Raw genomic sequence first — 13,111 nt, 5'->3', positions numbered from 1 at the left:
CGAAAGTACGACGGGAGAAGCACATTAAAATTTACTATAAACAGAATAGTCAGATTGTCTTGAAGAGGTTGAGCCAGAACTAACATGGGAGTGGCCCATCTTCACCCAAACGTAGAAGAATAGGAATCTCTTGCTGCAAATCTGTAGCTTTGGCCAATGCTAGCCATTCAGAGCGTTAGCTGCGTATAGTTCCATTCCTCCCCTCGTGCTGTTCCCAATACAAAGGCACTCTGTTCTCGTCTATCAGCACGCTGTATCAGAAGTATTCAAACTTCTGTGTTGCGTATCTGATATGGCAATATTCGACAAACAACTTTCAAAGAAACGGCAGTCAGACGAAAACAATGCAGATGATAGGTAAACTGTTTATTATTTCGAAAGTAATCGTCGTACTTGTTAGCACATTTATCCCCCTGTGAGACAAAAAGTCGATACCTTCATGGGAATTTTGTTTGCGGTTGCCCGTGCAACCATGATTGTACTCAGGCGTGCACCTCTTCATTCTTACCAAATCGATGGTCGCGAATGTTTTTCTTCAGGACTGCAAATACATAGAACACGGTGGAGAGATCTGGAGCACGTATCAGGGGTGCAGTGCAGTGTAGTCGAAGCAACGTTGTCAAAATGTGTCTCCCTTCTTACACGTCTCCATACGTGGCCATCAATTTGATTTCGGTAGACAGATGCACGCCTGAGTATAATCGCAGTGCCTTTGGCAACCGCAAATACTTTTCAGTGAAGGCACTGACAGCCTTATCTCATAGTGGGATAGATGTATTAAGAGTTATGAAGATAACTTTTGAAATAATAAACAGTTTGCTACGGCGTTCTAGACAGCAGGTGCCGATGACACAATGCGCAACAAATACATTGTGCGGGTTGCAGCAAGCTCTGCCCCTACAATTCAGACTATGTGGGACGACGCAACCCCACAACTCAGCGGCCCGCCCGGCAGAGGGCATCAACAGCACTCTAGCCAGGCCACCAGGTGACGTAAACGGTGACGATAGAGGTCGTCGACAAACCGCACATCTTCATGATCTTCCATGTCGCATGCCGAAACTAGGCCAACAAGCATTCTCCCGCGAGGCGGCTATTTAGATTGGCAGATGAGCTCAGGACATCAGTTCTGTCACAGCCAGCAACTACATCTTGCCCTATGCCACTACAACTATTTAGCAGCCACCCTCGACAACTAGTCGCCTCCATGGCTCTGAGACGGTGTGCTAACTGGGACTTATCATTTGTTCTGTTGTTCTATTGACCTAAAAGATAGTGTAAAAACTGAAATTTTCTATCCTTGTCAGACTTCCAAACTTTCGTTAGTGCTGGACTCTTAGTACTTAAGCAAGTGAAATGCCTACATAAGATACTGGCACGTGTTTGTTCTTTCTATAATCTGCAGCTGCCTGGAACCTTATTTACTAAAACTGAGTCGGAGATACCATTTCTTTCTGTACAGTTTAAAGAACTGAACATTGCGTTTTTTGGTAACGTAAGGAGATTGACTGTTTTAAGCGTTGTGGGACTTAATTATTTGTTTTGTGAACATGGGACTTTAAACTCATTTCATTGTTATACTTGGAGACTGTTGTTCTATTCAGACTTACAGGAACTTAATAAATGATCGAACTGTATTTATCAATAAATTTGTGTTAGTGTGACTAATTACCTTCCTTTAAGGATGTCTCCCTAGATTGGGACCCAACCTCTGGCGAAGAGCAGTTAACGGATATTTTTCACGCAATTTACTGCCGGTAACCTTTATCTGTATAGATACTTTCAGTTATGGGAACAGTTGCCTCTGGTTATCATTGTGCTCCGGAGGACGCCACACGCCAATGATCTTCTCATTGAGTGGCTGGTGGAAATCAAAGGTCGTCACCAGAGTTTGCAGGACTCCTTCTGCAGGTAGACCCTTCCGTAAGCAAACATCTGACCAACGCCGCCTTTTTCAACAGAGCGAAAGGAAAGTGGAACCGTTTTCCTGTTATATCACGTGAATAGAACAACATTTCGTGTTCCGTGACACGCAGCAGTGCAAATTTCTACTGGGGAATGTGGGACTGTCAGCCTTCCAGCTGATGCAGCTGTTGCACTCCGAAGTTGAGCATTATGCGCTCCCTTACACCGAGTTTAGAGGAAGTATTTTGGAGTATTTTGACTCTCAGGTGCTAGAGGCGACAGTCTAACGCAAAGTTTTCACTTGTCACAAGTTGTCTCCTGAATTCTATATGGAATGGGTGGAGCATCTGAAGGTTTTATCCCTGGAGTGTCAGTTCCATTGTGCCCAAAATCAGTGCATCCTCCCTGGTGAGAGACATTGCGTTGTCGATCCACTCCACTCCCTCGACGAAGATTTGCTGTACGATTTGTTGAGAGTCAGAGACCCATCCATAGAGGAATGTCGCCCTGTTGTCCACGCCTTTGAACAGTTACTACGTTCGTCGGCAGAGCTGCAGGGACCGGCGCTTGCTTATACACCCCGGCCATCTCGAAGTGCGCCCCCCCCCCCCTCCCCCTGGCCAAACAACGGTGGAACCCGGACGACGACCCTTCTAGCCCTCGTCGTTTTCACCAACTTCCGCCTTGTAGCCAGTAGTTCATCAGTCATCAAAGACAATATACCAGCACCGGCTGCTGAAATGCGTGGCATGTGGCAAATTGGGCCACAAGTCACTGTTTTTCTTTTCTCACCTGCCATGACCGTCGACTGAACGTACATGGACTCTCGGTGCTCTGGTAATCCGGTCGAGGTCTCCGATCCACCAGATGTGTCCTCTGTGCAATCGATTCTTCCGCATTATGATAGATTGATGTCGATTACCGCGACGCACGATGAGGTTAGTAGTGAGTTACTAATTGATACTGGCCCTTCCGCCACCACCATTGACCCACTTATCAAAAGGTAGGAGCACCAGCAATCCAGCATTTTCATACGCCCCTAGACAGCTTCAGTAATTACCTGCTCCTCCGTGTGCTTTCTGTGTCCCGATAAAATATGGGTAGGTAGCCCTCACCGCCCAGATCCTTCTGGTTGCTGCACCCAGTGCTTCTAATTTACTTGGTCACATTAGTGACCCCATCATCAACGCCGTGGACCGCGGTTCATACACCTCTGAACTCTTCTCCAAGTTCTCATCGGCATTCCATGGGGGGGGGGGGGGGGGCACTGATTTCGAGGTATCCATGATCTTATCAGACTCAGCTATCTCGAAATTTTACAAACCTAGTACAATGCCGCTTGCTCTTCGCGACAAATTCTGTCTCGTGATACAGCAGCTTCAATGCCAATGGGCAAGCAACATCATTGTCGCTGAAAATCCTAGCGGCGCCCTACGGATTTGTCGTGATTTGAGCACAACAGTAAATTATCCATCGGTGATAGATTCGTACCTTATTCAGAAGGTGAAAGACATTTGGCGAAGCTTGTTGGTGGAAAGGTTTTCACAAAAATTGACCTCTGTGACGCATACCTTCAAATTCCACTTGACGTTGGAGCCCATAAATGTATCAACACTCCTTTCGGCTTGTATTACTTTTCTCGTTACGATATTTAAGTACCAGGTGAAAAAATAATTTCCTCACAACCTAATCACGCCAAAATTGGTAAACTTGCGTCACGTATCGATATAATTTCCCTTCAGCCATGCACGTTATTCACTGAGTTGACACCATGATTCCATGGCTCTTCTTTAGTAGTCTGGTTTAGGCACTGGTTTGTTGTCACACGACGTTGAGGTGTCTTCGAGTAACCGCACCACGAACGCACATTAGACTACGAGATCATAACCACATGTCTTTTCAGCTGGCGAGGAATTTCAATTCGTGTCATACCGCACAACAGGAGAACACAAATGGTTACACGCTATTCTTGTAGAGTAAACGTCGTCGTGCTGAGTGTGAAAACCTGTTCTCACTTTCGCCACTGTTATTCGTGTTCTGTGCGCCGTATACTGCTGGCATCTCAGCACACATTCACATGGAATACATGCACATTTTAAAACAAACCTCAAGTTTCTATGTGTTCCTAAACATGATAAAAGCATCAGAGACCTTATACCTCGAATACACTTAGTACATTGTGTCTTCCTGAATTTTAAGCGTTTTGTTTCGTGACATAGCCCTTTATTCCTCACGGAAGGGCGCCACTCGATACAGATATTCGAAACTGTTAACTTACTAGAAACACAGCTTCCCGCAACTTGGCGAGTTTGAGGCGCGGGCGAACTTGGGCTCTTCAGAGTTAGTCAAGCTTTTATTAAATTTCTTACCCGTACCTCAGACTCCTAGCAACCCCCACCTACCACAAATTTTTCGCAGCTGCAGCTTGTGAAGGTGCTTTGAAACTATATTCGGCGATACCGAAGTCATAACAACTTCTGTTGGGAGACAGAAGCAGAAAAATCATGTATTCCATATTTGTACTTCACAAGCCGCGCTAAAATGTGTGGCGGAGTTAAATTGTGAAACCACTGTCTTTTTCCCCCGTTCCTCTTGTGTCGACGAGTGAAACATGGACACAATGGCTGTGAGTAAAGCTCCAGTTTCTCTGATTTTCTCATTGTCAAGTCATTTTACGAGACTTACGTGTGAGGACCTGCCCGATTCTCGTTGGAGCGTACGCTCTCGGATCTTAAACAGTAAACCGCTCCGAGATGCGCTATTCCTTTCTAGGAGCGTCTGCCATTAGAGTTTGTTGAGTATCTCCTTAACCTGAGTAAACGGTGCCTTGTCGAAACGCACCCATCTATGGTCTATCGTCTCTATTCGATCAATGCAACACAGTGAGCGTCTCAGGTTGATGACCAAAAATCGATATTCACTCGAAAAACTGTTTTTAAGCCACTTCTTTCTTGGAAAAATTACATTTCCGTAAGTGTCTCCCGATGAAAAAGCTTGGCATTTACTTTTCCTACATTGAGTGTTAGGTAGTTATTACACTTTAGGTCGCTCCCGATGTTTACTCGTAGAAATTTAACGATATTATTTCTGATGATTTCTCGTCAGGAATGTAATAGAACGGTAGTAGATCTCTTCGGGTATTAATTTTACCTTTCATCTCAGAGAAGGAAAGCGGAGTGTTTCATAATCGAAACAGTACATAAACCCTACTAGTTTCTGGGGGGACCCTCTTCCGGCATTTGCCTTGAAAGTAATGGAAGCCTTCCGAAAACATGCCGGAACTGAGGAAATGAAACCAGTTTTGGGTTAAAATTTTCTGGCTGGTTAAGACTCTGTGCCAGACTGAAACTCGAGACCTTCTCCTTTCGCGGGAAAGTGTTCTATCAACTGAACCACCAAAGAGTGACACGCGACTCGTCCTCACAGCTCCACTTCCGACAGTACCTCATTTCCTACTTACCAGATGTGCAATATCTGTGCCAGTGCTGTGCACTGTCCCACACTTGTACACTGATCAGCCAGAACATTATGACCACCGGCGTACTATCTATATAAACCCGTCGTGGTGATAGCAGTGTCACCTGGTGGGAAATGGCTGCTAGTAAGACACACAAACGATGCGTATAGTATCAGTGAGAACATTGTCGGTGTGCAGAATGGCGAAAGCGCTCAATCTGTATGCGTTTGACCGGGGGCAGATTGTGATTGCCCGGACGTTCGGCACGAGCATTTGGGCAACTGCACCACCTGTCAGGTGTTCGAGGAGTGCAGTTCTGAGTGTGTTTAACACTTGGCGAAGCCAAGGTCAAACCACGTCTATATGTCGTGAACTTGAGCGGCCACTCCTCATTACAGATTTCGGACGTCTTAAGCTGGACCGACTGGTAAGACAGGACAGACGGCGAACTGTGGAGGAACTAACATGAGACGGTAATGCTGGGCAGAGTAATAGTGTGTCTCAACACTCAGTGCATCGAACACTCTTAACGATGGGTCTCCGTAGCCAACGACCCATGCTTGTGGCAATGTTAACACCACGACATAAGCAACTACGACAGAAATGGACACGTGGCAGTCGGCACTGGGTGTCGACGCAGTGGCCGAACGTTGCATGGTTTGATGAATCCCAATATCTTCTTCATCATGCCGATAGGAAGCCGCAAATGCGTCGTCTTCCAGTGGGACAGCTTCTTGATACCTGAACGGGACGGAGACATGCTGGCGTCGGCTCCATTACACTCTGGGGAAGATTCACGTAGGCATCCATGGATCCAGTGGAGCTCATGCAAGACACAATGACGGCCAAGAAGCATCGCACACTGCTTGCAGACGATGTGCATTTTTCAGCAACATAATGCGCCATGTAACAAAGGCAGGAGTGTGATGGAGTGGTTCGGGGAACACCGTGGCAAGTTCTAATTGATGTTCTGGCCCCCCAAATCACCAGGTCTGAACCCTATCGAACACATCTGGGATATAATCGAATGTTGTGTCAGAGCTCATCGCGCTCCTACTCGGTATTTACGGGAACTGGATGACTTGTGTGTGCAGATGGGGTTCCAACACCCTCCAGCGACCTGCCAGAGCCTCATTGCTTCCTTCCCACGATGCTTCGCAACTGTTGTCGGCGCCAAAGGTGCTCATATCCGCTATTAGGTAGGTGGTCACAATGTTCTGGCTGATCAGTGTGGAGAGTAATGGGAATAATTTCAGATACCCTGCTGGTGACAGGGCGGCATACTGAGCGACATTACACAAGTGTTTACGTTATTGGCAGACTATCAATTGTAACTCTTGCACATCGTATGTTTTCAAATTGGTTAGTACCTCCAAGCATTTGGCAAGAACAAGCCACTACTGCTAATGTTCTCGTGGGCAGCAGATCAGGTGTTGAAGTGTGGACACGTGGACGAAAAACAGTTAGTCTTATTGATACGTGTAGCCCACTGAGGGTGCAGTTACGAACACACTGAAAAATCAGGTCGTAAAAATTGTGAAATTTGTGGGAAGAGTGTTCTTTGCAGAGAAAAAACAACCAACACGATCATGTGTGTATATATTAAGGTACGACTTATACAAGTTTACAAGCTGTATATATAAAGCCTTTAAAGGGTTGTAGGGTAGGCTGCGCTGTAAAATAATTGTGAACAAAAAAAAAAATCGATGCATTGTGCCGTTTCGGCGTTAGTGTCAGTTGTTATTGTAGTGTAGATGATAGCGCACGAGGCTGCTTTGGCTCGAGTTTAGTTCTTACTACCGTCCCACATCCAACTTTTGTTTCGCTCTCTTGTTCGTCTTTAGGAACCCAAACGATAGCTTTTGACGGCACCATCTCTGATGGGCCAATTGAATTGGTGCACGCAACGGCCTGATTGACTATGTATATCTTTGGATTGAAACGTCCCCTTAGAAAAATTATACAAGACTGGTCTATACGAAACGTCCCCTTTGAAAAATTATACACGACTGTGCTTAAACTGACACACAATAGATTTTAGCGCAACGCAATCTGACTTTCAGTAATCCCTACAAGAGAATGGCCCTGACTAACATTAACCTATATGTTTCACAAATCACTTACAAAAATCTTCGTTACTCGAACTACTGCAATACAGCGAGCGCCACTACTGCCAGCTAAATAAAAGAATCAAACTACGGAAGGCACTAACTACTGATAGGTATAGTTAGCAAATGAAAGATTTTAATAGAGAACAAACAATGTATTTACCTTAATAGTCATAATATAAATGGTAGTTCATGACATCCAGTCTTACAAATTACAAAACTCCGCCATTTCTCTCCTCACATCCACCACTGCTGGCGGCTCGCCTCCAACTGCGCAACGCTACGCGCTGTTAGCATCCAGCTGCCGCTGCCCAACACTACAATGGCAGACAACAATGCAAACCAGCCACAGACTGTACACGGCACAGCCAGTGATTTTCATACAGAGCGCTACGTGGCGGCAGCGTTACCAATTAAGAAACCTAAACAGCCTACTTACAGGATGAATCCTTGTACGATGTGTGTGTGTGTGTGTGTGTGTGTGTGTGTGAGATAGAGAGACAGAGAGAAAGAGAGAGAGAGAGAGAGAGAGAGAGAGAGAGAGCCGTGTGTGTGTGTGTGTGTGTGTGTGTGTGTGTGTGTGTGTGTCTGTGTCTGTGTGTGTGAGTGTGTGTGTGTGAGAGAGAGAGACAGAGAGAAAGAGAGAGAGAGAGAGCCGTGACATTATGACTAAATGGACGCTTGTGAACCGTGATGCTGTACAGTATGTCTTAAGCCTTAGTACCACACTTCCATACACATACACTAAAATGTCGTCAGTTCAGGACTCTGTGCACGCCAGTCCATTACAGGGATATTATTGTAGCGTAGCCCCTCCAATACAGGTCGTGCATTACGAACAGAAGATCGACCGTGTTGAAAGATGCTGTCACCATCCCCGAATTGCTCTTCAACAGTGGGAAGCAACAAGGTACTTAAATCATTAACGTAGGCACGTGCTATGTTAGACCCACGCAGAGCAAAATGAGATGCAAGCCCCCTACATGAAAAACACGACCACACCGTAACACCATCGCCTACCGAATTTTACTAATGGCAAAACACACACGCTGGCAGACGACATTCACCGGCATTCGCCATACCCACTCCTTCCCATCGGATCGCGACACTGTGTACCTTGATTCGTCACTCCACACAACGTTTTTCCACTGTTCAATCGTCCAATGTTTACCCTCCTTTCACCAAGCGAGGCGTCGTTTGGCTATTACCGCCGTGATGTGTAACTTATGAACAGCCGCTCGATCATGAAATCTAAGTTTCTTCACCCCCAGCCTATCTGTCACAGTACTTGCAGTGGATCCGGATGCAGTTTGGAATTCCTGTGTGATGGTCTGGATAGATGTCTGCCTAGTACAGACTGCGACTCTCTTCAACTGTCGGCGGTCTTTCAGTCAACAGACGAGATCGGCCCGTACGCTTTTGTGCTGCACGTGTCCCTTCACATTTCCACTTCATTATGACATCGGAAACAGTGGACCTAGGGATGTTTAGGAGTGTGGAAATCTAGAGAACAGACGTATGACACAAGTGACACCCAATCGCCTGACCACGTTCGAAGGCCATGAGTTCCACGGAGCGTCCCATTCTGCTCGCTCACGATGTCTAATGAATGCTGAGGTCGCTGATATGGAGTACCTGGCAGTAGGTGGCAACACAATGGACATGTGAAAGATGTATGTTTTTTTTCGGATGCTTATATATACAGGGTGATCAAAAAGACAGTATAAATTTGAAAACTGAATAAATCACGGAATAATGTTGATAGAGAGGTACAAATTGACACACATGCTTGGAATGACATGGGGTTTTATTAGAACCAAAAAAATACAGAAGTTCATAAAATGTCCGACACATCAGAATAGCAATAATTATCATAACAAAGTAAGACAAAGCAAAGATAATGTTCTTTACGGGAAGTGCTCAATATGTCGTCGAGGAATAATGTTTTGAACATCACCGTAATGCATGTCCGGAGTTACGGTGAGGCATTGGCGTCGGATTTTGTCTTTCAGCATCTCTAGAGACGTCGGTCGATCACGATACACTTGCGATTTCAGGTTACCCCAGAGCCAATAATCGCATGGACTGAGGTCTGGGGACCTGGGAGGCCAAGCATGACGAAAGTGGCGGCTGACCACCCGATCATCACCAAATGATGCTTGCAAGAGGTCTTCCACGCGTCTTGAAACATGGGGTGGGTCTAATAAAACCCCATGACATTTCAAGCATGTGTGTCAATTTTTACCTCTCTATCTACATTATTCCGTGTTTTTTTTTCCAATTTATACTGACTTTTTGATCACCCGGTATATATAACCGCCAGTCACTTTTATACTAAGGTTCCCCTTTTTTCGCTCTTCTAAGTGGTTTGGTGAAGCCTGCCGCTAACTCCTTTCCCGTGGCCTGTGCCCCAAACTCTTGCGCTCAACGTCTTCAGTTATTTGTTGGATACACTCCAACTTAGTCTTTCCTTAGTGTTTCAGTTTTCTACAGGTCCCTCAAGAACCACGGACGTTTCTTCTGGATATCTTATGACGCTTCCTCTTGTCATTGTCTTCCACATGTTCCTCTCCTCGGTGATTCTGTGGATAACCTTCTTATTTCTAATCTTACCTACGACGATTTAGTCCGTCTGATATAGCTACACCTTCTCCCTGAAAGCCTCCTTACAATGTGATTTGAATTTATTTTGTATCCCCACCTGCAACTGGTTGTTACAACCTTCATCTTTTGATTTAGTTATTCATTACTATTTTCAAGTCTTGCAAAATCTTATGCTACTCTGTCGCGCCGACTGCTACCGTAACGCAGCGGCGCTACTGCGTCGCTGTTGGAGTACCGGTCATTCATCCTGTTTTACTGCTTCTGTTAATAAATTTCGGAGAAACGAATAACTAAACTGATATGGGAGCGATCTATCGAATGGGCGCGTAAACTTTCGCCTTAAAATCAGTCTGTTCGTATCGCTCACTTGTAACTGAGCGTTTCATGAAATAAATGAAGAACACTGTTTGTTTCACTTAACCCCATCTACATATTGCCAAAATTAAACTCCAAACGCCGGAACACCAAGGAAAATGCGCCTGACGGCTCTTAGGACACTATATCAGAATCTTTGCATCAAACATCTAGGGGTGGTAGACACGAGATCAAATAGTGGAGAACAACTTTTGTCAGAGAGAACATCTTCATAGATTCACGGTGACGCTAGGTGACCTTTAGTGTTCGATGGCCCTTGTACGACAAGATTTCGCCGAACTAGCAGGGCCCGTTAACCAAGGGTGCTGTATGCTACCTGTTCCAGTAAATTGATAGAGTGATTTTCAACAAGCGAATATTAAGAACGAGTGTGTCTAAGAGGAGAAAGGTATTTCAGTAGCGAATGAGGAACTTCAATTATGCTGCAACGATCCCCTTTTGGCCGGCTGGTGTGGCTGAGCGGTTCTAGGCGCTTCAGTCTGGAACCGCACGACCGCTACGGTCGCAGGTTCGAATCCTGCCTACGGCAAGGATTTGTGTGATGTCCTTAGGTTAGTTAGGTTTAAGTACTTATAAGTTCTAGGGGACTGATGACCTCAGATGTTAAGTCCCATAGTGCTCAGAGCCATTTGAACCATTTGATCCCCTTGTATCGATCAGAAGACAGGATTAAAGGCAACGCACGAGGCAACGCACCCTGGCACCTCTGACAAGAATAACCAATAACAAAAGGATGCTTAGCGTCGCCGAACATTTTTGTCTCTAACAAAGATAGTTTCCAGAGACGTGATCTATCATGTCTACAGAAAAGTTAGTTTAACATCTTATAATACACTACAATGACTCTAGAAAAGGTATTATACTTTTTAAGTACAATTACGTGGAAAGATAATCAGTATTATACATCTGTAGGATTTGGAAGGTACAGCTCACTGTAGCAATAAATTTCATATCTATTAAACGTAAACGCTGCTGCGAGAACCGATAAATAGTGTATATAGCTTACCGAACATCAACTGTTCGAACGAAAAGAGAAACCATTGCTGTAGCTCTGCATTTGTGCACTCGTTGTTCTGGCACGAATGTCAGTGGTTGAGATTGTCCGCGGCACATAAACGGGCTTTAGGATGTCAATCAATCGACGAATCATTTGTTCGGTGAAGCTTTAAAATGATGTGACATAATGTGATATGGAAAAATAAATCATAACACGTAAATTTTTACCCTCAATCGACAAGTCCATTATCAGTGATCTGTGATATGATATGAATGAACAAACCCCGCCAACTTCGCGTATCATTATTCATTAAAGTGTTACGTATAACGAGGCGTACACAGAAAAAGGATCAAATGAAGTGGATTTCACTCACTTTGCAGTGGAACACACACACACACGCACACACACACACACACACACACACACACACACACACACACACACACACACACACAAGAATCGTATGGATGTGAGCATTGAGTTTTCGGATAATGCTTATGTTTGTTTTCTTTTTGTTCCTATATCATGATGTCGGCATCACTGTACGTCACGAATCGTACAGCACTTTCCATGAAAATCATGATTTACATTCATAACGTAAATTTATGTGAACGCGATTAGCAAAGCATATATGAGGATAGACGTAGCATCTAGCAAAATTCAGATGAAGAGATATATACTCACTTTCAATAGTTATATGTGCAGATTCTAGCTCTACCAATGAAAGTGGCTGGGACGAGAAATTTAAAAAAAAAAAAATACCGCACTAAAGCTGGCGAACACCTACCTACCTCTACATTTATGTTCCTCTAGACAACGTAGGGCCTATAGCCAGGACCCTTAGTTGTTCACGGATATCGCAGGGCCGGCCCCGGGTGGCCGAGCGGTTCTAGGCGCTTCAGTCCGGAACCGCGCTGCTGCTACGGTCGCAGGTTCGAATGCTGCCCTGGGTATGGACGTGTGATGTCCTTAGGTCAGTTAGGTTTAAGTAGTTCTAAGTCTAGGGGACTGATGACCTCAGATTTTAAGTCCCACAGTGCTTAGAGCCATTTGAACCATTTGTGAGATACTTGCCTATCACAAAGAAATTTGCTTCCCTTAATGTATCTCGGTTTGCATCCGCAACAGAAGCAATTATTCACCAATGATGTTATTAACTAATAAAAGTGAAGAAGAAAGTACCGGGTGTAAAATTAACGTCTTGCTCTTTAAGCAAAATGTAAACAAACAGCATTATGCAATAGTCATGTAACAGTCCGATTTTGGTTTTGTCGTTATAGGCAGTACAGTAACCTCACTTCAGACAGTACTCTTACGTATAGGGTATGTGAGAGCAGGAATGAGAATATTTTTTTATCTAACAAAGTTTTTTTTTTTTCAAACAACAATATTATCCTCTTCAAAGTAGTTCCTTTCGGCAGCTACACACAGCCGAGTTGCTGTTCACAGTCCTGGTAGCAGAGCTGAAATTCTTCAGTTGGTGAAATCTTTAATATGTCGCTCACATTCTTTTGAATGTCCTCCAGAAGCCCAAAATGACGTCATTTTAAGACAGTTTTCAGTTTCGGGAAAAAAAAGTCACAAGGACTCAGAGTAGACGAACAGGAGATTGGAGGAAGGACTATGGAACAACATGAATGTTCTCCGAGGTCAAAAATTCCGTGT

The sequence above is a fragment of the Schistocerca gregaria genome, chromosome 7 (assembly GCF_023897955.1).
Source record: "Schistocerca gregaria isolate iqSchGreg1 chromosome 7, iqSchGreg1.2, whole genome shotgun sequence".
NCBI lineage: Eukaryota > Metazoa > Arthropoda > Insecta > Orthoptera > Acrididae > Schistocerca > Schistocerca gregaria.
Note: the sequence above shows the minus strand (reverse complement) of the source record.